This window comes from Vulpes lagopus, chromosome 4, assembly GCF_018345385.1.
Source record: "Vulpes lagopus strain Blue_001 chromosome 4, ASM1834538v1, whole genome shotgun sequence".
NCBI classification, from domain to species: Eukaryota; Metazoa; Chordata; class Mammalia; order Carnivora; family Canidae; genus Vulpes; species Vulpes lagopus.
Window position 1 is genome coordinate 98856052 of NC_054827.1, and position 24529 is coordinate 98880580.

Genomic DNA, 24529 nt, shown 5'->3' on the forward strand with positions numbered 1-24529 from the left:
ATGGGTTGGTAGAGCTGCATTCCAAGGAAAGAATCTGCTCTCTTGCCTCTTCCAGTTTCTAGAGGCTCTTGGCCTGTGGTCCAGCATTACTCTTGAGCTCTGCTCCCATCCTCACACCTCTTTCTCTGACTCCCTTGTCTCCCCTCTTTCCCTTCTGAGGACCTCTGTGATGAACACTGGGCCCCCTCACAGATAATCTAGGATAATCTCATTTCAAAATCCTTAATCACATCTGCAAAGTCCCTTTTGCCATATAAAGTAACATATTTACATGTTCGGGGCAATTAGGACATGGACATCTCAGAGGCAGAGGCACTATTCTGTTTACATACCCAGGAATCTGTACTTTCAACCAGAACCAACAGAATACACACTGAGAACATCAAAGTAGAGGTCATCACATGGTCATTGGATTTAGGGCATTCTCTAAGTCCTCTTTACTTTAAAAGTACAAAACTGACACAGAGATGAACAAATTGATCATAATATAAATAGAACACACCCTGGCTATTTATTAAGATAAAATATTGTGACATGTATCCAACCCACTTATCATAAGAATTAATTTTTCAATAGAATATCAAATGAGACAATAGACAGGTTTAAGAATCAGTACAGTAAAATAATAGTCAAACCAGATACCTCAAGGGTGCCTGGGTGGCTCAGTCAGTTAAGCACCCAACTCTTGATTTCAGCTCAGGTCATGATCTCAGGGTCGTGAGATTAAGCCCCACATCTGCTCCATGCTGAGCATGGAGCCTGCTTAAGATTCTCTCTCTTCCTCTCCCCTTGCCCCTCTCCCTGGCTCATGCAAGCACACCTTCTCTCTCTCAAAAAAACAAAACAAAATACAAAAAACAATAAAAACAAAACAAAATACACACAACCAAGAACCTGGGATGTAAGGTTCATGGAATCACAGAAGTCTGCTTTCCACAACTAAATCAAGAACAGCCCCTTGGTTAGCCTTATAAATTCCTTATCAGTTCTTTCACACTAAGCTTTTGGACAGCTAGACTCTCATACACTCAAAAAATACATTATCACTTTTAAAGCTTCACTTTTCCAATTTTTCTTTAGCTGTTTTACCAAAAGAAAAAAAATAAAATTTCTGAGTTGTTTAAATACATTATTATGAAACAGAATTTAAAATGACCAGTGTTCTTAGTACATGCCCACCCATATTTCCAAATGTGTCACTATTTATATTATAAATAGCACCCAAAATTGACAGATTTTATAATGTGGGAGTTTCCTGAGCTGCCATTTACCAGCTGATATAAAAGTTAGTATAATGAAAATGTCAAGAAATAGCATCACATTTAGAAACCATGAAATACAAAAACGGAGCTATCACTCATTCCTAATGCTTGCCAAATAAAAAGTTTTAAATATAGCCATGGGTCATCAGAATTATAAGCAAGAACTTTCGCTGCACAGAGATGCACCAGGATTATTAAAAGAATCTAAGGTTTGCCAGATAGTTGATCACACTGGCTCGCATTGAACTCGCTCTTAATGGAGACACCAGATCTGTTTTCACATTAACTGCCAAAATAATAGGTCTTCTCGACCTTATACTGGCACTGTTAATAGTTACTTTGTTGAATTTGGATAGCCCATGTTAAAACTCAGATTTTATATTTATATGTATACTCTAAATCACACTGAACGCATTAAAAATGTCACCTTCTTTGTTGGTTTCAGGCCTTTCTCCCCTCTGTCCTGATTCTGACAAGATCTGGTGGAAGGACAAATCAAATTGTGATTGAAACTACAGAGAGCAATGATCTGAAACTGGGATTTCCCATGATTCTCAGAGAAATAACCAGGTAATCAGCTTTAGAATGCCAACAGGACTAATCAATACCCAATCCTAGCCAGAGTGAGGATACCACTCCATGGGTGGAGGTGACAGGTGAAGAAGCTCCAATTAAAGGAGCTAACCAGATAGGTTACCCCAACCAGAGAGGCTACTTTAGTCATCCATTCCTGGTGTAAGGCCATGAACCCCTACCTGCACAAGGGGAGCTGGACACACACTTTTCAATCCTTTTCAACCTGTACTTTCTCTGACTCACAGAAACTGGTGTTAAAGACCACAACCACCATGGATACACCGTCTCTAAAGAAAAATCAATTCTGAGGAAAAGGACTGGGAAATGCAAGAAGTGCAAACTTCTGCTGACCACTCCACCCAACCCCAAGCCTGGTGAGAAGTTGGCAAGGAGCCCATGGAAGGTCACATAGATGGATGTGTTATCCCAGGCCAAGGTGGGAGCATACAAGGTCAAGGACAGGCAACAATGCCCTGACAGCCCTAGATCCAAGTGACGATGAGGCAAAACCAACAACAATGTAGAATTAAACTTACAGATGATTTCAACAACACAAGGAGTAGGGAGAGGCAGGAAGTTTGTTTTGAAAGAGAAGTTAGAGATAATGGCTGCCTCTTCCCATTAATAGAAGGCTCTCCCCTTGGCTGGCTCCATCCATCATGCAGGTCTCAGTTCAAATGTCACCTGCTCAGAAAGAGGCCTTCACTGAGTTCCCCCACCCATTGCATTGTAGTTTTATTTCTTTTTCAACACATATCTCCATATGAAATGGTTTATTTATTTAATGCCTGTCCCCTTGCTCCAGGATGTAAGCTCATTAGGCAAAGGCCTAGTCCATCCTATCCACTACTGTATCTCCAGCTCTTAGCATGGGACCTGGCACACAGCAGATACTTATGGATGGATGGATGGATGGATGTGTGGGTGGGTGGGTTGGTGAATGTATATATGTATCTGTGGATATGTGGATAGTGGATGGATGAATGGATAGATGGATGGAGAGTAGGTAGATGGCTGGATGACTAGATGAATGGGCAGATGGAAGAGAGAGGGAGAGAGGGGGGAAAAAGGAGGGAGTGAAGGAGGAAAGAAGCAAGGAGAGAAGGATCATCCTGCACAAGGACTAATCTAATCCAGCTTTAATTTTCCTAGAGACCACCACCTCCTTCAAAATAGCCAAGGACCCATTCTGAATCTTGGGTGAACTGAAAAAAGGACATAAAAAAAAAAAAATGGCAGTGTCTGATGAAACTGACCTAGACATCATCAGGGTTGCCCCATTCTTGGTCTCACTGACACTGCTCTATGAGCTCCCATTCTCCCCAGCGACCTTCCACTAATCTCTTTTGGGCTTGTGAGACATAACTGGCTTCTGCTGCTTGCCCGAAGTACACTCCAGCTCCAAAGTATAAATTATAGCTAAGGGTTACTGATGCATGCCACGTGCCAAAACTGTTCTTCACACTTCATGTGCACCTCTATGTCCACACCCTCTACTTGTTTAATACTCACAAGGGTCTGAAGAGGGAGGTACTGTTAAGATCTGATATTCTAAAGAAGAAAAACAGATCAGAGTAGCCAAGACACCCACGTGAGGCCTCAGTGGTGGTAATGGGGGCTAGGCTGAGCCCAGGGCATCCAGCTCTAGCACCTATGTTCCGTACCACCCTGTACAGTTTACCCTTGAACGACACAAGTCTGAACTGCAGGGCCCACTTATATGCAGACTTTTTCCATAACTAGAGTACAAGTCCTATAAATGTAGTTTTTCTTCCTTATGATTTTCTTCGTAACATTTTTTCTGCAGCTGACTTGATTGTATGAATGCACTATATAGTATATAACATAGAAAATACATGTTAACAGACTATTTATGTTATGTGTAAAGCTTCCAGTCAATAGTAGGCTACTAGTAGTTAAGTTTTTGTTAAGTAGTTAATTTTCAAACATTATACATGGATTTTCAGCGGGAAAATCCTAACCACTGTGTTGTTCAAGTGTCAACTCTATTTCTTCCTGCTGTGCCACCCCGCCCCTGCAAGGTATGGTTTTATTGTGATGAACTAATGTTCCATTCCACACCACTTATCTTTTTAATGAATCTAAATGTTTATGAAATAGGTCTACGAAAGGGGGGGTGGGCAGGGTCCACCTATATGTCATTCTGAATCTTTTACAACTGCTAGATGATGCTTGGAATCATTCTTCTGACAATATCATTTTAGAACTTGCCCCCAGAGTACAGGTATGCTTTCAACGAAAATAGAACCTACAAAGTAAAATTTATCCTGTGGAAGCCTCTCCCCAAATTTATATCATATATACAACCATTTCTGTTAAGGTTATTTTTAGACCCAAGCAGTGGTAAACTCATTAGCCTGATTGTAATCTTATAATCCCTGGCATCTCCAGGCACAGAACATATAGAGCACAGCCTGGGAAAAATCAGTAAATAAATTAAAAAGTAAAATAAATCTCATAAGCCTATTTTCCCATAAAAATTTTTTTTAATTGCAATTTTTATGAGGACAAGGGGTGGGAGATTGAAGCAATAAGATCAATCCATTTTCCTCTCACTCCAGGTCTAAAAATCCTCATTTTCTATTCTTCAAATTAATGAAATGAACACAGACCACTCTGATTAGGAAGTCTGAAAATAATGGAAGTGCCAACACATTTGCATTTTCTTTCAATGTGAACAGGCTATTTTGATAGTCAGAAAAACCATGACAAATTGCAGAAGATTTCATCCTTTGTTGCTCAAAAATGGCTCTCTGGCCATAATATGCCATATCATTGCAAAACGCACTTACCTTCAAATGAGGAGGCAAAGTGGATCGTGTTAAATATGAAAAATTAGTGACATGTTTTCTCAACGCATCCACTCTCATTCTAAATTAAATGACTTTCAAAAGCTCAAGGTAACTCCGGTACATTCCTGTTTATAACCTCAGTTGGAATGTTTTGCAGTTAGAATAAAACCTGCCTTCTAGGGGGCTTCCGTTCTCCCCACCACTGCCCCGCCATACACTGGGCCCCGCCACCCCAGTCCTCTGTCTGTCCCATCAGCACACCAATCATACCAGAGGTCCTGCATGTTTTGGGGCTGCACTTAGGTTTGCTTATCTGTCCTGTTTAGAATGCTCTTCACTGCTCTGGTCTCCACTCAAAAGTCACCTTCTCCAGGCCGTCCTCCCTGAAGAACCACTCCAGTGTCACTGTCTTTGCATACGTGCTATGTTACATTATCTTCTTCACACATTTATGAGGTGTTTCCAGTTGGCCCATCTCCCTGCCACTGTAAAATCCATTGGGGCCAGGACTCTGAGTCCCCAGCACACACAGCAAGCCTCCAGGGATGGCTAATATCCAAGATGGTGGGGTCACACACAGAATAGCACCCCTGAAAATGGACTGGAATCAGCACAGCAGCTCACACCTACAGAGACCTGGTGGGCCCTTTCCCCCCTCCCAGCTGCATTCTCAGACCCTGGCATCCACACTGCTGGCAGAAGCCCTCGCAGTCCCTGCAGGCCTGAAATCAGGTCAACTCGACTGCTGGCCCAGCAAGCACTGACCTCCTGCATCACCTCTGTCCCGCCCCCATCCTCCCAGGGTAACCCAGATGTATTCACCTGCCCTCCACCTGTTCATTGCGCCCCCAGGCAGGCCTCCATCATGGTATGAAAACATCTGCATCCTTCAGCAGTGACTGATGCTCTGTGAGCACAGAGATCACGTCTTATTTATGACTGAATCCCCAGTGTAAATGAAGCTCAGTCATGCCCACAGCTCACCTCCCCACCCATGCCTGGTCCTCTCAGAACCTGAGGTGCCCAAGTGGGTCCTCTGGGATTCTCCTTCCTCAGGGTCCTGGCACTCTGCGCACCAGAACCATCAGAAGCACCCCCAGCACCAGCATCTGTGATGGTACCCTCCTCTCATATCATTTGGGTGGGTCTGGCCCAGGATGGTAGGTTCCAACCTACCCCAGTGAGCCGGGCCTTCAGGTTCAAAGGCCTTCATGCTCATTACAGTGCCTAACCAGAATCCAGTGATGACATTAAAAGGTGTGCCCTGCCTCAAAAGGATCACAGATGCCTCCTTCCTTTCTGATGTGCCTTTCTTTTTTGAACTAATGGTCAAACATCTCCTCGGCCCTTAGAAATCCTAAACTCCAGTGGCAATTTACCTACATTTTTTTTTCTTAAGGCTGCTGATACTAACTCACATATCCACAAGGGAAAGACCAATTTATTTAATGGTATAAATCTTACTTCCCATCATATAACATAGATAGTTAAAAATGGCTTCTTTTGAATCAAGATAAAATGATTCCCAGAAAGTTCCTACTCTTTGGGTTTGGCTCTGGATGAACCCAAGAGAGAATCCCAACGCCCCAGCCCCCATCGCAGGCCTCAGAGGCTGGTCTCACAGCCCATCCTGGCAGATGGTGGTGATTTCCAGGAAGGAAGCCTGTCCCTGTGCCCTTGTCTCCTAATGTCTGTCTCTCAGACAGAAGACCTCAAAGATGTCAAAGGAAGCTCTTAACAGGTGAATCTGGGGGCCCCTACACAGAAGCTACAGCTACCTTTTGATCCTAATGTCCCTAGATGTTTCTTAACTAACCTGAACCACCCTCACCTTTTCATAAACAATACATAGGCAATCCATTTACCTAATGAGTGGGAGCCACCAACCTGTCGCTCAAACCCCACAACCTGCCTTCTTTGTCATCATACTTATTACGACCAGGTTTTATATTGCAGATTTGTTTGTTTACTCTGTCTCTGCTAGAGCCTGTGAGCTTTGTACATCTATATCTAGAAACAGATGACCAATAAATAAAATTTACTGAATGAGCCAATGATCATATGGCTGCTGTAGCTCTGGCACATATCTTGATTTTCAGGCATTCAAGAATTCCCTGCAATCCTTCAAAGAGGTCATTTGGGCTTCCATGATTGCAGAATTTGGTAATCCACGAGTGAAGATCTGTGTACTTCACAGTTTCCACTTTGGAGGAGACTGGTGATCTCTGATAGGTCTGGTATTCACAAAGGCTTTTAAAAAGATGTTTCCCCAGTGCAGAGGTCCCCACTGGGTATTATTTCCTGGGCCTCCCCAAACAAGATGCATCTGGGAAGTTTTATGATTACTGGATATTTGCATGATTAAAACCACATTCTTGCCTTTCCCCAACATCCCTTCACCTGTGTCTCATGCTAATCCAGGTGTACAATGGAGGGTTAGGTAAGATTCGATGTCACTGAACGGATCGTGTGCTACAAATTACAGAATACCCAAATGCACTCAAAATATATCCATACATGGCTAAGCAAGGGCCTTAAAAGACAAGAGTCTTGCTCCAGTAGGTTCAGCCTGAAGCATAAGTAACCATACTTCCATAGGAAGGAAACATCACAACTCATCCTGTGATTGTCAAGCTGGGGTCTGAAGACATCCCACTGGTGGCAAAGCAAGTCCTGACATTTGAGAAATGACAACTCACACAGTGAAAAAGGCTTGTGCTGCCAATGGACATTTCAAAGCAGAACTCTGGTAAAAGAATCAGCAAGAGAGCACAGCAGACACAGGCCAAGTGTTATGTGACTCCAACACTGTGTTTCTCAAATGGGAATTTGTGGCTCCCAGGGAATCTCAGATGTAAGCAAGGTTGAGAAATTGCTCTCAGTTCAGTAATGCTTATCCTGCAGCCCTTTGGTTATGGCCTATGTCAAGGGGACTGAATGGCTTGGGTGTATGCTTCCCAATTTTCCCCCTCTTCCAGCCACTCTCCAAGAGCACCCCCCCCACCCCTGCTTTGCTCTGCCCTACTTGACAAACGTGTGTTTCCTTGCAGTGATTTCCCTCATTTTCCTTTCTGGGGAATCTGTCTTCTGTTTGGCATTTGCATTATGTTTATTTATTTGTTTGTTTTAATGTATACTTATCTGCAATCTCACTTGTAAGTATGCACCCTCAATAAATGGGAACATAATCACAGAAAAATGTATACACTATAGTATACAGTGGCAACTCCATTCATAGTCCCCCAAAAGCAGCCTGGAAGAACCCAAATGTCCTTTGATGCACAAGTGGACAAAATGTGATACATTCATACAAAGGAATACCACCCAGCAAATGAAAAGAAAGGAACTATTAATGCAGTAACAATTTGGATGTATCTCCTAGGCATTAATTATGCTGAGCAAAAGAATCCAATCTCAAAAGGTGACATGCTGTATGATTCCATTCACATGACTATCTGTAAAAGACAAAATTATAATGATGGAATGCAGATCAGTGGTTGCCAGCACTTAGGGGTGGAGGTGAGAGTAAGTTTGTCCATAAAGGGCTAGCTCCAGGGAGTTTTCTGGAATGATGGAACAATTCAATAGTCTGAAACGTATAAGATGTACATGTGTTAAAATTCACAGAATGGTGCACCCAAATCAGCAATTTTACTTTTTAGTAATTTTAAAAATAAAAGTAACTTAAAAATCAAAGATTTTTCCCTTCTTCAGGGAAAAAAGATCTCTTAATACAACCTTTAAAAAAAAGAGGCCATGGAATCAAAATAAGCAAGAAGACATAATCCCATTAGCATCTGTGTTAATAAGCCAGCAAAACCGTGAGCTCAGAGATCTGTAGCTTCTCAAATTGTTCCAAGGTAGAAATGGACTTGCCAGTCGCCAAAGAGAAAGAAATAATGCCAATTTCAGAGGAGGAGAGCCTTCAGCTCTTTAACAACTTGCAGATGAAGCCAGACCCAGATTTAGGTACATGTACATGGTACTCCCAGGAACAAGCAAATATTTTACCAAGATAATACATCCTGGATGGTGCTTGGGACAAGTTTTCAGTACTACATATTTAATTTTTAACATTCATTAATATTAACTCTCTCTTTACTGGATGATAAAAATGACCCAAATCAGGCAGCCTGGGTGGCTCAGTGGTTTAGCACCACCTTCGGCCCAGGGCCTGATCCTGGAGACCCGGGATCGAGTCCCACATCAGGCTCCCTGCATGGAGCCTGCTTCTCCCTCTGCCTGTGTCTCTGCCTCTCTCTCTCTCTCTCTCTCTCTCTGTGTCTCTCATAAATAAATGAAATCTTTAAAAATCAAAATAAAAAAAGTGACCCGAATCTTCAAAGCATATTTGTGGTATAATTTTTAAAACTGTCCTTTAGTTCTGGTCAAGTTGCCTTACTGGGAAAAAAGGGAAGAGCAGACATAAAAATAAGAGCGGGCTATAAAAATAAGGCTCTCAGTTTCTTTCAAAATAATGTTGCCAAAAGAAAATACAAAAATGTAAATGTCACTACAAAAATGTTGTGTCCCAGTTTGCCTGGCACTTCCTGGATTTCCACACCGGAAGTCCTGTATCCTGGGAACCTCTTCAGTTTGGCCAGCCTAATTATAACCAACATGACAGCACAGCATATGCACTGGGAGAACCATAAAACCCTTTGCTATTGACAAGGCAACCAATGTACTAGACAGGTCAGTGGTGACAAAGCTACATATGGGATCTGGGCTAGGAAGGACCCGTGTGCCCGTGGAGCCAGCCCAGCTAGTGATGTCACTCACAGGGTGAGAGTACATGAAACTCCCACCATTCAATCCAGCAGGAGTTCAGATAACTCGAATTTTGCCATTTGTCATTTCTGTTCACGCACAGGAATTACACTGTAAAACACCTGACGTTCCACCTAGAGAGAAAAATGTACTTGATTCTTTTGCAACATACTCAAATTATCTTTTATACATCAGCAGTATTCCACAGGTCTTGTCTAAGTGCATCTAAATGTAAAAGAGCCATGGATTTTATTTCTGAGGAATTCTGGGGGACATGGACTTTGGGTCAACAGTTTTTAAACTTTAAGAAAACTTTTATTCCCCAAAGAAATTCCTAAATCAACAGACAAAAGTGATGTTTTGTTATCAGAGATTTATATTATAAGTTCAAATTTAAAATATTTATTACAGATTCAATTTAAAAAAAGTTGGAAATTGGTAGGATACAGGACAGCCGAAGTCACAGCAGTTCCTACAAATATGATTTACTTCTAAATTTATTTATTTATTTATTTATTTATTTATTTTTCTAAATTTATTTATTTATGATAGTCACAGAGAGAGAGAGAGAGAGACAGAGAGAGAGGCAGAGACAGGCAGAGGGAGAAGCAGGCTCCATGCACCGGGAGCCCGACATGGGATTCGATCCTGGGTCTCCAGGATCGCGCCCTGGGCCAAAGGCAGGCGCCAAACCGCTGCGCCACCCAGGGATCCCTACTTCTAAATTTAATTTTGGTTGCCCAGTATTGAGAAAATTTTGAATACATATGAGTTTGATTTTATAATTTTAGTAGACTCTTAAATTAAATGAATCCAGAAGCTTCAAGCAAAATACAAGGGAATGGATGATTTCAATGTTCAATCATTAAGATGAGCTAATGCTTGACTTATCCACCAGTTTAAACATTAATTACTCATTAGAATGTATTTTTCAAATATATCTGTGACATTATGAGATTTCCAACAATGTTATATTTTAAAATATGCTACTCTGCTACATATATAATCTTTAGACAAAATTTCAATTAAATGTACTTTGTTTTCCCTGCTGACTACAAACCTCCTTTCCAGGGACTCATAAGGTTCAAAGGAAACTAACAGGAAGTGGGGCCAGGCAAACAAAAATGTCAATAAACCAAATTTGACTTCTGCTAAGTATCCAAAACTGAAGCCCAAGATTCCCGGCTTATCATAACTGCAACTTCGCAGTACCTCTGACCCATCAGGCCAATGGAAAATCAGCTATTTAAAAAGAATTAGTGGTTCTTTCCAGTACATAATGATTTCTCAAAGTCTAAAATCTGTGGTAGACCATAAAGCTGGCTTTATGGAGTACATGAGTCAAAAGGTCTATATTTAAAGAAAAAACTCTGTTTTTGTAGCTAACTGTAAAATATGAAAATTAAGTAAATGTTTAAATTACTAACTTCAGCTGATTATTTGGATTCTAAGAGGAGATTAGTATACAGTTCTAAGTACAAAAATAAATGCCACAGGATGAACGTAAAAACACAGTCTTCTGTATCAAGTGGCCTGTTTTCAAAGTACTGAACATTTTATATAATATTCCAGCTCTAATTTCTATTATTATTCACAGTTCTGAAACTAGATTTAGAGTTTGGATAATTAATAACATCACCCCTTCCACTCACTCTTGATTATAATTCATCAGGGTCATGTTTGCACTTCTCTTGCCAATTGTAATCATTTATTTGAACCAGTGTCTCTGTGGTTCATCAGCTCTTCATTAGTGCCTGTAGGTTGGATAAAATGTGCTCACATTTCCAAAGTAAATGCAAATCACATTGGTATTTTCAGCAAAGATGTGAATTCCCTTGAAAATATTCAAGGAAGGCAGTTCCCCTGAAGATGCTGGCTCTTTAGTGGGAAAAAAAGCAATGTCCTCTTGAATGGCAGCAAACTCACACTCCCATCCACACCTGAACATCCAGCCGAAGAGCCTTTCAGTGACCCCAACATCAGGGTCCATTTTACAGCTGGCCTCAACATAAAGGAAAATGTGTTGTTAACTTTAGGAATAAGGAGTAAAAGTCCAAAGAATTCAATACAAATTTTAAAAGCCAAAGAATCGCCTAGCCAGCGATAAAATACAGTTGCCAGAGCTCCATCCAGGAGAGCCAAATTTCCCAGCCTTGGGAGCAGAGCTGGGCACTAGAATCAGCACAGCCTTGAACACAACAGACCTGGATCCAAATCCTGGCTCTGGCCCTGGGCAGCTGCATAGACTTGTACATCACAAGCTAAGTTTGGTGTTTTCATCTTCACAAGAAGACAGTAACCCACAGTTCTTCAGGGGGCAGTGGAAATTACAGATATAATAAAGAGGAAGTGCCTCACACAGTCCCTAAAACAAAGAATGCCTCCAGCAATGGCCACTCTTTCAAAGATCAGGGGGGCAATTTCCCAAGCAAGGCAAAGTGGGATTGGAGGATTGAAATGCATGCCATTAGATAGAAGAACAGGTCAGACAGCACCATGAGGAGGCAACAGGAAGCACCCAGAATGTGAGACATTCTACAGGACAACTGACCTCTTCAAGGAGTCATGATCACCAAAATAAAACTTGGGAGATTTTACTTGATTTAAAGAGATTTAATGAAGCCAGAGAAAAAAGTTATAATAAGCAAGGGGGATAGCACTGAATCCTATATTGAACCCAGTGGTCCTGGGTTACAGTTGGAAATACCACCACACTCATGGTTATTAGCTTGAGTGAAAGAGAGATAAACACAGAAATGCAGGTATGTGTGTAGACCCGGCTTCATATACATACAGACCATCCTCATTACTCACAGCTTCCATATTTGCAAATTCATATACTCACTAAAATGTATGTGTAACCCCAGAATCAATGCTCCTGGTGCTTTTGCAGTCATTTGCAGACCTACACCTGTGCAGAGGGCAAATAATTGAGGTACATGTTCCCAGGTGAGGTTTCCAGCTGAAATAAAACAAGGCAGCTGTCTTCTTGTTTCAACCCTCATACTATAAACAAGTGTAGTTTTAATAGTCTATTTAGTGCCACATTTTTCATATAATTCAGTCCATAATACCATATGATGCTGTATAAATAAGATTTTTATCATTGCATGAGCTAACCACATAAGTGATACATATATACACACATATACGTATACTCCTACACATATATATGCATATATATAGCCATATACACTCATATACATGTACATACACACATATACATATGTGTGTACACGTATATATACATAAATTAGTATACATAATTATACATAAAACACCTTTTCCCACCTCACCTCAGAAACTGACTTCCAAGGCTCTGTTTGATGTCACGTATTACTAACCCTGAAGTCAGGAGATTTCCAGAGAATTTTTGCTTTGCAAACAGTTTAGGTTTTGTGACTACAACATCTTTTAAACATCATTATTCTCATTTCTGTTGGTGTGTCTCAATCCCCAGAATGTACCATAACACTACGTGATTACTTTATGCCACATTTTTTTTACTGCAGTAAAATGTACAGAGTGAAATCCATAGGCTATAAACATGCAGTTCTTTTTTTTTTTTTTTTTTTTTTTTTTTTTTTTTTAATTAACTTTTATTGGTGTTTAATTTACCAACATACAGAAAAACACCCAGTGCTCATCCCGTCAAGTGTCCACCTCAGTGCCCGTCACCCATTCCCCTCCAACACCCGCCCTCCTCCCCTTCCACCACCCCTAGTTCGTTTCCCCGAGTTAGGAGTCTTTATGTTCTGTCTCCCTTCCTGATATTTCCCAACATTTCTTTTCCCTTCCTTTATATTCCCTTTCACTATTATTCATATTCCCCAAATGAATGAGAACATACACTGTTTGTCCTTCTCCGATTGACTTATTTCACTCAGCATAATACCCTCCAGTTCCATCCACGTTGAAGCAAATGGTGGGTATTTGTCGTTTCTAATTGCTGAGTAATATTCCATTGTATACATAAACCACATCTTCTTTATCCATTCATCTTTCGATGGACACCGAGGCTCCTTCCACACTTTGGCTATTGTGGCCATTGCTGATAGAAACATCGGGGTGCAGGTGTCCCGATGTTTCATTGCATCTGACTCTTTGGGGTAAATCCCCAACAGTGCAATTGCTGGGTCGTAGGGCAGGTCTATTTTTAACTCTTTGAGGAACCTCCACACAGTTTTCCAGAGTGGCTGCACCAGTTCACATTCCCACCAACAGTGTAAGAGGGTTCCCTTTTCTCCGCATCCTCTCCAACATTTGTTGTTTCCTGCCTTGTTAATTTTCCCCATTCTCACTGGTGTGAGGTGGTATCTCATTGTGGTTTTGATTTGTATTTCCCTGATGGCAAGTGATGCAGAGCATTTTCTCATAAACATGCAGTTCTAACGCATACACTTTATCTAACATCCCAATCAAAATATGGAATATTTCCTGTACCTTCTTCTCCTGTACCTTCTTCTCCTGATCCCCACCCTCCATAGGCAACCACAGTTATTAGAATTTCCATCATCATTGATGAGTTTGGCCTGTTTTTGAACTTCCTATAAATGGAATCATAAAACTCTAGAGTTCTTAAAAAAAATGATTTCTGAACAAAGCCCCCCCCCACTGAGTCAAGTAATTATTACAGCAGTGACCTAATTTCGTTTTCTTTTTTAAATGCCTAGTGCCAGCTAATGCGCATGTCACTTTGCATAGAACACCATATGTAGAGGATTCATTTTTATTCTGCCTATAATAGAGTATTATGCATTAATTATAAAATCTTCTACAGAACCCTTGAGTTAATGTCACATTTGTAAAATTACAACCTCTACTCATTTCCAACATTAACAACTGAGAAAAATTCACCCCCAAGATTCCAAGTCTTCCTGGAGAAAAACAGAAACAGGGATGTTGCTAAAAGTATCCAGTTTTCAATGTCAGCTAGGCTGCCATTTTGCAAGTCCCTGCTCCTCAGCCCCGGGGCTCAGCCAAGCCTGCTGCCATGCTTCGCACTCTGGGGGCAGGCCAGCCCTGGGTGACAAACAGCTCTCCCTGCCACCTCCCACCCACCCTCCTCTGCCGCAGAACCGGCATCATGGCTCTCCCCTTCTCTCAAATCCCACACCATTCTTCCTCCAGGCTCTGCTCCATAAGTTGTGCCTTCAAGTCTCTACACTGAGAGACACGTGGGTGGCTCAGTGGTTGAGCATCTACCTTTGGCTCAGGTCATGATCCCCGGGGACCTAGGATAGAGTTCCACATCAGGCTCCCTGCAGGGAGCCTGCTTCTCCCTCTGTCTCTCTGCCTCTGTCTCTCATGAATAAATAAAATCATCAAAAGAATTTTTTAAAAGTCTCTGCACTGAGTCCTTCTACCATCAGCCAACATAATCCTGTTTTGCCCCACTAAAAATTGGCCTCCCTTTGTTCTTCAAAAAATAAAACACAATTACCCTAGGACCCAGCAATTATTCTACTCCTGGGTATATACCCAAAAAAACAGAAAGCACAGACTTGAATATTTCTACACCCATGTTCACAGCAGCATCATTCACGACAGCCACCAGGTGGAAGTGACCCAAGTGTCTGCTGACATGAATGGATAAACAAAATGTGCTCTATCCATACAATGGACTATTAATCAGCCTTAAGATGGAAGGGAATCCTGACACCTGCTATGACATGGATAAATCTGGAGGACATTTCTAAGTAAAATAAGTCAATTGTAAAAGGACAAGTACTGTATGATTCCATTTATATGAGGTCCCAGACCAGTCAAATTCAAAGCCACAGACTGAAACATAGTTGCCAACTGCTGCAGGGAGGGAGAACGAAGAGTTTGTGTTTAATGTGTACAGAGCTTCAGTTCCGGAAGATGGCAAAAAAGTTCCATGGATAGATGGTGGTGGACTCTATACTAAAGTGACTCATAACCACCCCTACCCCCACCCCCGCGGCCAATCGCCTAATCCAGTGGGCCAACTGTGAGGGCACTCCAACCTACCCCTTTAAGGGCTGACTTGCCTCAAGTTTATGCACACCTTGCTTGCTGAGCTAAACCCTAAAGTTTATAGCAGAATTAACCTACTTCCCTTGAGATCCCACAGACTGCCAGTCTTGAGGAACAAAAGACCAGACTTTCTGGAAGATAAAGCCCAACTACACTGGAAAAGAGCTGCCACTGACCATGGTGTCCTCAATAAGAGCCGCCCAGGAGCCTTGCTTCCTGGTACAGGGGGAGGAGTCTAGACTACCTTGCCCAGATGCAGCTTGTTGCACTGCACGGGTAGCCTTCACTGATAGACACCTGGAACCTTGATCATTGTCAGAGCAGAGGAATCTGGAAGGCCTGTGAGGGTAGATGATTAACTGCTGAGCACCAGCTTCTCCTGCACTTAGCCTCCCTCACCATTTCCTGCATCTTCCTCTTTAAAAACCTCCTACATCACCCGGAAGGGGGAAGACGGCTTTTGGGGGCATTAATCCTCCATCCTCCCAGGCTGCCTCTTCCTGGATGAAGCAATCTCTCCTTACCCACCAATGTTTGTCTCTTAAGCATTGGCTTTCAAGCAGCAAGCAGCTGAAAGCCAGTTCTGAACCGGTCCTTTTTCTCAGTAACCGGTAAACATTCTCAGAAATCTATAGGATTTGATGCTAACCAAGTTCTACAGCTATAAACCCACTGCTTCCCTGGATCTTACCTGCATTCACCGAGGGTCAGTTGTATGTGGGATGGGAAGGAGGGAGAGAGAGTGGTCGGTGTAGATGTGAATCTGTATTATAAATAATGCTGGATATGCATTTATGTACACATATGCATGAATCCTGTTTGTATAGTTCCATTTATTGAACATTTACTATTCCTTCCAGGTACCATGCAGGTGTTTACATGTATCATTTCATATAACTCCCTCGAATTATCCTATGTTGCTTCTTGAGTCTCCATCAACACCTACAATGACTCCTACTTGGTTCCTTTTCTGGTACTCTCATATGCTGAATTCTTTGGGATTCTGTTCCTTGTCATGTGAGCAGGGGAGCTTGTACACTCCCGCAGCTCACTGCCTGGTTCCATAGCAATGGCTCTTCTCCAGACCAGGCCTCTCTGCTGATCTTGACATTCACACCATATGCTCACCCAACATCTGCATCTTGACATGCACGAGCCTCTCAAACTCCACAAAGCCTGCACCAGCCCTATCCTCTCAGATCCACTCCAATTTCCATGGTTCCTTGTTTTGGAAACCTCTATTGTCTCATGGTTGTTTATTTGACTCAGTCACGAATGACCCCCAAATCATAGCAGTTTATAATAATTACACTTTACTTCCCATCCATCTGATCAGCCCACAGGGGCCTTTGTGGCTCAGGTCATGTTACCTCCCTTCTAGAACTAAGCTGATGGGAGTAGCAGCCACTCCTGCAATGTCACTGATCATGAAGCAAAAGGCAAGAGAGGGTGAGCCAGGTGACAGCTCTCAGGGCTTCTTCTCAGAAATGATGTAATTTGTCTTTTGAGACCCAGCCCACCCCTGCCCTCCTTGGGAGTCATAGCCCAGCCCCTCCAAGCATAAGGTGTTCCACATTTTGCCCACAGTAAAGCTTCCTTGTTTATCTATAGAAAAACCTCACTGGTGCTGTATAAAGACAGGGCCACCACCAGGAATCTCTCAAGCTGATTATGTTGGCCTCAAATTCCATTCATTCATTCATACATGCATGCATATTTATTGAGACTCAGCCAAGCAGTGCTCCAGAGGCTTGGAACACATGAATGGAAATGACAAAACTCCCTGCCCGTATAGAGCTTACACCTAAGCAAGAAGAGACAATGCAATAAATGTAATAAACTATAAGATATATTAGAAGGTAACAGGTGCTACAGGAAAAAAAGGGGGGTAAAACAGAAAGGTGAAAGGAATCAGAACACCTGCAGCATGAGGGCAGGGGCATTATTAACAGGCAGCCAGAGTAAGCCTCCACAAGGAGGTAGCAAATGAGCAAAGGCTTGGAGGCCATGGAGGGGAAGCCAGGTGGCTGGTGTTAAAAAGAAAATTGCAGGCCCTGAGTGGAGTCACTTCTGTTAAGGCCCCACATCAACAAACCAAGACTTACCTAACATAATCACAGTTTCAAACCCCCACCTCACCCCGCCAAGGTATATAACCTTTAACCAGTCACCATGGAATTTCCTGGTGGGCATTAAGAAATTTACTGGTAGACTTCTTCTCCCCTTAGGAGGGTGACCTGGGCTAAAACAATGGATTCCTTGCTAATAATTTTCTTTTTTTCCACTCCTGTCCACCCTTCTTTTCTTTTCTATAGCTCAATGCAGTTCCTTTCTATGTGCTAGATGGATACTGCCTAATTCATGAATTGTTTAAAAGAGCCAATTTGATCTCCAAATTTACTCACATGAATTTTGTTGTTTAACAGATTTGGTGGCAGTGATGGAATTCACACTGAACTTCCGGTGGCATCTGGGGACAAGAAACACAGGTGTGTACCCCTCTCAGTTCACTTTCTTGACATTTCCATGGGCTAAAGAGAAGTTCCTTTCAATCTTGAACTCTGCTGTCTTTGCATGGATCTCCCAATCTGTCTTTGCACAGTTCCCTATTTGAGTGGAAAACCCCAATCCTTTCCTAAGTCCCCAGATTGCACATGAGGAACTTTGGTAGTTACTGACCAAAGCTGGACCAAGTTTGACTTAAAAAGGAGACTGTCCAGAATCGGATTGGGTCTAGGATTGGACTATTCCAATTTAAGCTGGACAGGGTCACCTGTGAAGTCTCAGGTGAACAAAATTTGGTTTTAAGTCCAGGCCAGTGCTGGATGCCTGGGTGGCTCAGTGGTTGAGCATCTGCCTTTGGCTCAGGGTCCTGCGATTGAATCCTGCATTAGGCTCCCCACAGGGAGCCCTCTTCTCCCTCTGCCTATGTCTCTGCCTCTCTCTCTGTGTCTCTCATGAATAAATACATAAAATCTTTAAAAATAAATAAATGAAGGCCAGTGCTAATGGGAATCTCAAAAGTTAAAACAAAACAAAAGGCCATAAACACCAGTGGGCATAGGTCAAGCATTTAAAGTTTGTTAGAGAGCTCACCACCTGAAGGCTCCCATGATAAAATAAATTGGTCAGAGAATGGGTTAGATTGACACTAGGTCACCCACCAACCTCAAGAAAATTTCCTTGCCATGGGGCATACTAGAAAATATCCCACAATTCCCAAACCCCATGGCACAACCCGCCCCCCTCAGATCTTTGGTTCTGAGAGACCCAAAGACCTAGTAGCTAAAGAAATGGGATCCTCTAAATTCAGAGTTGAGCATACCACCTTCCAGCACACCTGCTTGTTTTATGTCTAAAAACTGTAATCCTGGGAGGTACAGATACCTAGCAAAGATAGCAGAATCTTACTAAGCTTGCTTTGTGTCCTGAAGAACTGGATTTGGTAATCATCATTTTGGGGACCGCAAAAGAAGGCCAGACAGAAATCTGAGTTGCACCCCATATGTGGCTAGAGGTGGTGACTAGATGTGGGTTCAGATCCATTGGTGCCTGGGGTCCTACCAAATCATAGCCAGCCCTCAGGAGAATTACAACCTAGATTTACAGTGGCCATTAGGAGGAATGTTCCAATTAGATAAGACTAGTTAAGAAGTACACTCAAAAGCAGAGGCCTCAAGATTCCAAAAATAGCTTCATTTAAAGTCTTGTTGCCAAAAGCCAATAAAAAATTGAAAAGACACAAGAGGTACCTAAGACAAAAACTATAAGAATGACATAATTATTACTACTTCCCTATGTCCTCTTTTATGTGAATACTCATTCTAGTTACCCTCTACCTGAACTGCCTATGCATGATGTGCAACAAAATCCACCAAGTTCATGACCTTACAGATACCCCCTATATCTACCTTCAAGGAAAGGCCTCCTATGGGTCCCTCCCAGAATTAACAAGACTCTCAGGGATTTTCTGATAAGCTTCTACCTTATGCCCCTAAATAGCCACGGGAAAACTTAAAAAAGAAAAAATTAATTCCAACATAGGCGGGTAGATCCATCAGTTCTTTAACATCCAGGCTGTAACCCAATTCTTTGAAAAATTAAAAGCAACTGTCCTTATCTTACAAATCTTGACAAAACTAGAAATGTAGCTCTAGAGGCAATTCAAAGTTCACCTATTCCTTTGCAGCACTTCTAAAACCTTCCCTGATTATCTCAAAAGGTTTGTAAAATCATGGGCCTGAAGAAACCAAAACTCTTCTTAGAGAGACTTGTATTCTTTCCCTGTACCTTCAACATGGAAATATTAAGAGAGGTAATTTTTACCAGCAGTGGAACAAAAAGGAGGAATTAGTCATTTGAAATTGAGAAATGAAAAATCTTAAATATCTTCTCCATAAATATCAGAGGAAATGTTTAGCTGAACGAGCTTAAGTTATTCTATGAAAACATTTGCATCCAACTGTTCTTTTACAAACTAGTGAATTTTGCATCATCATACTCATCTCCTGGCTGGAAAATTTAAAACAATAGCTCTAAGGTCCCAGTTTATATGTTTGTGTCTGTTGAAGATGGGTGATATTTCTTACCTCTAGATGGTATTGCTAAAATTAATTTGTAAAGAACTCTATTGAATTGACTTAAAAATATGCATTTATAAATCAAGCATTTATAAATCTCAGATATATATATAATAGAAACAAGCCCAAATGTTTTAGAGATTCACGTGATCTGGGAGGATACTCAGTATTAAAACTAATTTAAGCTTGTTGGTTTACTTAAAACATACCTGTCGTTAGAGTGGTCAATATTAAGTATACTTTTTATTCTATCTAGGTTTACCAATCAAATAAGTTCATGCTTTATCTCTTACAAAATTCATCCACAAGACAAGTGATGGCTGGTTTTGCCTGATGTCTCATGAAGTTTTGGTGAGTAATCTAAACATAATTGTTGGGAGCAAATGATTTAGAATAAATGTGAGGGATGTTTTTAGGCAGACATTTTTGCAAAAATTATGTTTTATGATATGTGTACTAAAAAATAAGTTTCCAGGGGATCCCTGGGTGGCGCAGCAGTTTGGCGCCTGCCTTTGGCCCGGGGCGCAATCCTGGAGACCCGGGATCGAATCCCACGTCAGGCTCCCGGTGCATGGAGCCTGCTTCTCCCTCTGCCTGTGTCTCTGCCTCTCTCTCTCTGTGTGTGACTATCATAAATTAAAAAAAAAAAAAAAAAAAGTTTCCAAAACCTTTTTGGTTAACCTGAAACTTTAAGAGAGTTTTGCTAAGTTGCATTAAATAATGAGTTCAGTTAAAAATCACTGAATACCCAGAACATTTCCAAATTAAGATAACATACTGAAACATTAATTGCTACACTGTTTACCTACTTTTGTCTTCTTATTACAGTGAAACTAAAGATGTTTGGGTCTGTTAGTAAATGTGTTTTATGCCACATTGAGAAATTTTCTATGAAAAAAAAAACAAATTTCAAGGAATCATAAAAAGTATAAGTTTGCCAACTGACAGAATGCTAATGTAAAAGTTCACATCTAAGAGCTAAGTTAACATCTTAGTCAAGGTTCCTAAGGGTTAAGAATTCTAATTAATACATATGGTTAAAACTACTAGAAATGACAAGGGAAACTTCTCCACATGCCAAAAAAAAAAAAAAAAAGGAGAGTCTGTATTTTTGGTAAAAGAAGGTATGAAGAACAGAAATGTATTTCTGTAAAAGGAAAAGTAACTTTGTCCTAATGTGAGACCAGTTATTTAAAGAGGAAAAATATAGGACAAAGTCTGAATGTAAAAAAAGAAAGTTGTAGAAAGTCTGTGGAAAAGACATCTGGCTAAGATTAAAATGAATTTCTTTGAAAATGAGTTTTAATATAAAAAGTACACTGGTACAAAATTAGAGTTTAGTTTTTCTCTCTGTGAAAAAGACAAGGGTTTCTCAGATTATTGGTCTGCCCTTTTTAAGAAATTGTAGACAAAGGTTTTTCTTTAACTTTAATGTAATCTTAGAAAAACAGATTCTCTATTCTATTTTTATCAGATTATTTAAGTAAACCTACTCTTAGTAACAGAAGAGCTAAATTTTGCCTAGAACTAGATTATTTTCTATATTTGCCCAAGAAAGCTTTAATATGACTTTGGTTAAATATCTAACAGAATTGCTTCACAGTGATCTATGATCCTATTTGACCAAGGGTCCAAACCTTTCAATATATTTGACAAACTTCCCCCAAATCAAATTCTAGATGCAATTTTTTTTTTATCTTGACCAACTTTGAAATGTTCCAGAGGTATCCTGGGATATCTCAAAGGATTTGTTCTCTCTCCTTATGAAAAGAGAGATGCTAGACTAATAGGCTTATTTATCATGTCAAATTACATAGGAAGCATTATCAAGTAAAAAGTAATATTAAGCCTTCTTTATGTTGTATGGGTATATAAGTGTTCCAGAAATTACATGAAATTTCTGGAAATCTGATTTAGGCCTGGTATGATGTTATCAGCCAAAATTCCAGTTATTATCTTAAAATGTTGTATGTCACAAAAATAACCAAATTTCATTGTCAATTGCATTGTAATGAACTCAAATCAGACCTTTAACTATGCCATTTTAAGTTTTGTCATTTACAGACAGTTATTGTTTTACTCAGATGCTTTTACAGAAGCTTCCCGCAAATTCATGAAAAGGAATCTGACAAGTACTCTAAGATATGGGTTCCTGACAGCTTCCAGGTCATACATCTTGACTGGGTAAGAATTTCGGGAACTAACAGCAAATATGGATTCAAGAAGAACAAGAATCAGTAACAGGAATAAATGAACTTTGGGAAGGATGATTACATTTATGACTCTTGTTTAAAACATTACTGGTTCTCTCATGTTCAGCTTTTTCAGATTTTAGGAAACCTTTTGTCTTAAGCTATTAACAATTTGGTAAGATATACCTTTGTGAACAAAGTTAAAATGTATTTTTTTTCTTCCTACCTGATCCTTCAAAATTCAGAAACTCAAGTATTCTTTTCATGGCAAAATAGTTACTTACCTAAGTTCAATGAGATTCTGTTCTTGTAACAGGACACAACTGTAAATGCTGGCCATATTACTGAGGCTTTGACTGGACTGTCATGTTTGAGAGAGATCTAAAAATAGACTTGGTAACTTGTTTGCAAAGTTTCAGCAAAGCACTCTTTAAAAGAGCTCACTACCACAAAAAAAAAATAAAAAAAAAAAATAAAAGAGCTCACTAAAAAACAATAAATAAATAAATAAATAAATAAATAAATAAATAAATAAGTAAAAGAGCTCACTATTCTTGCTACATGTCCATAAATAATCAGGCAAAGTGTGATGAATTTTACTATATAAAATGGGGGTACATTGTAGAGAGAAAAATTATGTTGAGAGCTTTCTCTATAGTTGATTCTAATCCTGTCAATTGCCTTTATGTCCCTTTTATATACCCATAAATCAAACTGAGTCGTGAATTCTTCTGGTTTCTTCAAAATCTGGCTATGGATCTCCAAACTAATGTTTCCAGTTCTCTGTTCCCCTTCTGATTTGGTATCTGGAGAAAGAGACTTCCCTTGAACCTCCTTGCAAGGGACTAAACCAGGTCCTGTTACTGCCCAGATGACAGCCAAACTTCAGGCACTTGAGTCTAAAGAAGGCTCCAGCTGATATCTGATCCCCTATGAATGCCAGAAACCTCCAAATCATGTTGCCAAGGAAGAGAAGTAGCCAACATTGAGATGGACTGCTTCCAGATCAAAGCTCCAGATCAAGACTTCATACTTTAAACATGAAACCCTCTCTTCTTCCTTTTCTTTCCTTCATTCCAGCATTGGTCAGGAAAAATAATGCCATCATCCCTATCTCCCAAGCCATTGCTGGGTGGAAGGAGAAGGTGGAGGTAAGCTTTGCTTTTCAGATGGCTGGATTTGTCATCAAAAACTCCTCTGTCTGTCCATTAACAGTGTCATATAACTAGGTCATGCCTCCTCAGTTACCCTCATGTGCCCCTAACTGTTGCACCTCACTGGTTGACTCCCTCCTGGATTTACATCACTGAGCTAGAAAGAAATTACCAAGAGGCATTCATGACTCAGGATTCACTTCCTGGGACAGAGCCATACTCTCCCAGTTAGGAGTCAACATAAATAAGAATATGATCAGAAACCTCTCCTTAACTCTTGAAGATAGTATGGAATCTGTTGCTAAGACAATAGATGCCCAACAAAGATTCTCATGCCCTCTAGCCAGAGCTGTCCTTGATCACCGGACAGCCCCTGATTATCTTTTAGCTGAGCAAAGAGGTGTCTGTGCTGCAGCCAATGCCAGTTGTGACACCTGGATTAACATTTCTGGGGAAGCTAAAACTCAATTACCTAAAATCACTGTGCAAGCCACTCGGCTTCAAATTCTCCTTCAGCAGAATCTTTCTTTGACTTCTTTGATGAGAGGTTTGGGTCTTGGGGACCTTGGCTCTGAAATGCATTCCAAATATCTGGAATTGTCCTGCTTTATAAAAATCATAATAATCTCCCTGATGTATTATATTCTCTCAAAAGCTTTGAACGTGTGTTCTTAGCTGCTAACCACCAAACAAATGATCTCCTGAAGACTGCAAGATCAGAAAGGGAACAAAGACTATGACCAACTTAAAAGCTGAGAACATGAGATGGTAACTCATGAATGTCATGAAGATGAAGCAAAAACATCATGACCTGTAAATACCATATGGAAGACCAACAGAGACTGTGAGAACAACCAAGCCATACCTGAAAGTGGCACTGAAGCCTGGAATTTTGATCATATCTTTCCATTAAGTTGAAAGTTCAACCAAAAGGAGGGAATTGTTTAAAAAAACAAAAACAAACCCCAAAAACCACAAGTCCAAAATGGAGTCACTTGTGTTAAGAGCCCCACATCAGCACACCAGAGGCTTAATATCTAAACTAACTAACAACCCCCAAAGGTAACATTTAACCAGTCAACATGGCATTTCCTAGTCAGCACCAGGGAATTTACTGCTAGGCCCCTTCCACTTTCCTTAGGAGGCAACCTTGCCAAAACAATGGATTCTCTGCTAATAGTT

At 40.7% G+C, this 24529-nt stretch overlaps 1 protein-coding gene across 4 annotated transcripts in view; it reads right to left on the reverse strand.

Annotated features, from left to right (window-relative positions):
• FAM189A1 (family with sequence similarity 189 member A1) overlaps positions 1-24529 on the reverse strand; it is a 449858-nt gene that overhangs the window by 287403 nt on the left and 137926 nt on the right. The window contains exon 1 of one of the 4 annotated variants that reach the window (XM_041752476.1): positions 22478-22520. The exons of the other annotated variants lie outside the window; for them this stretch is intronic. The gene's annotated coding sequence lies outside the window, so the exon portion shown is untranslated. Of the gene's footprint in view, positions 1-22477; positions 22521-24529 lie in introns of those variants that run through there. 4 annotated transcript variants of the gene reach the window in all.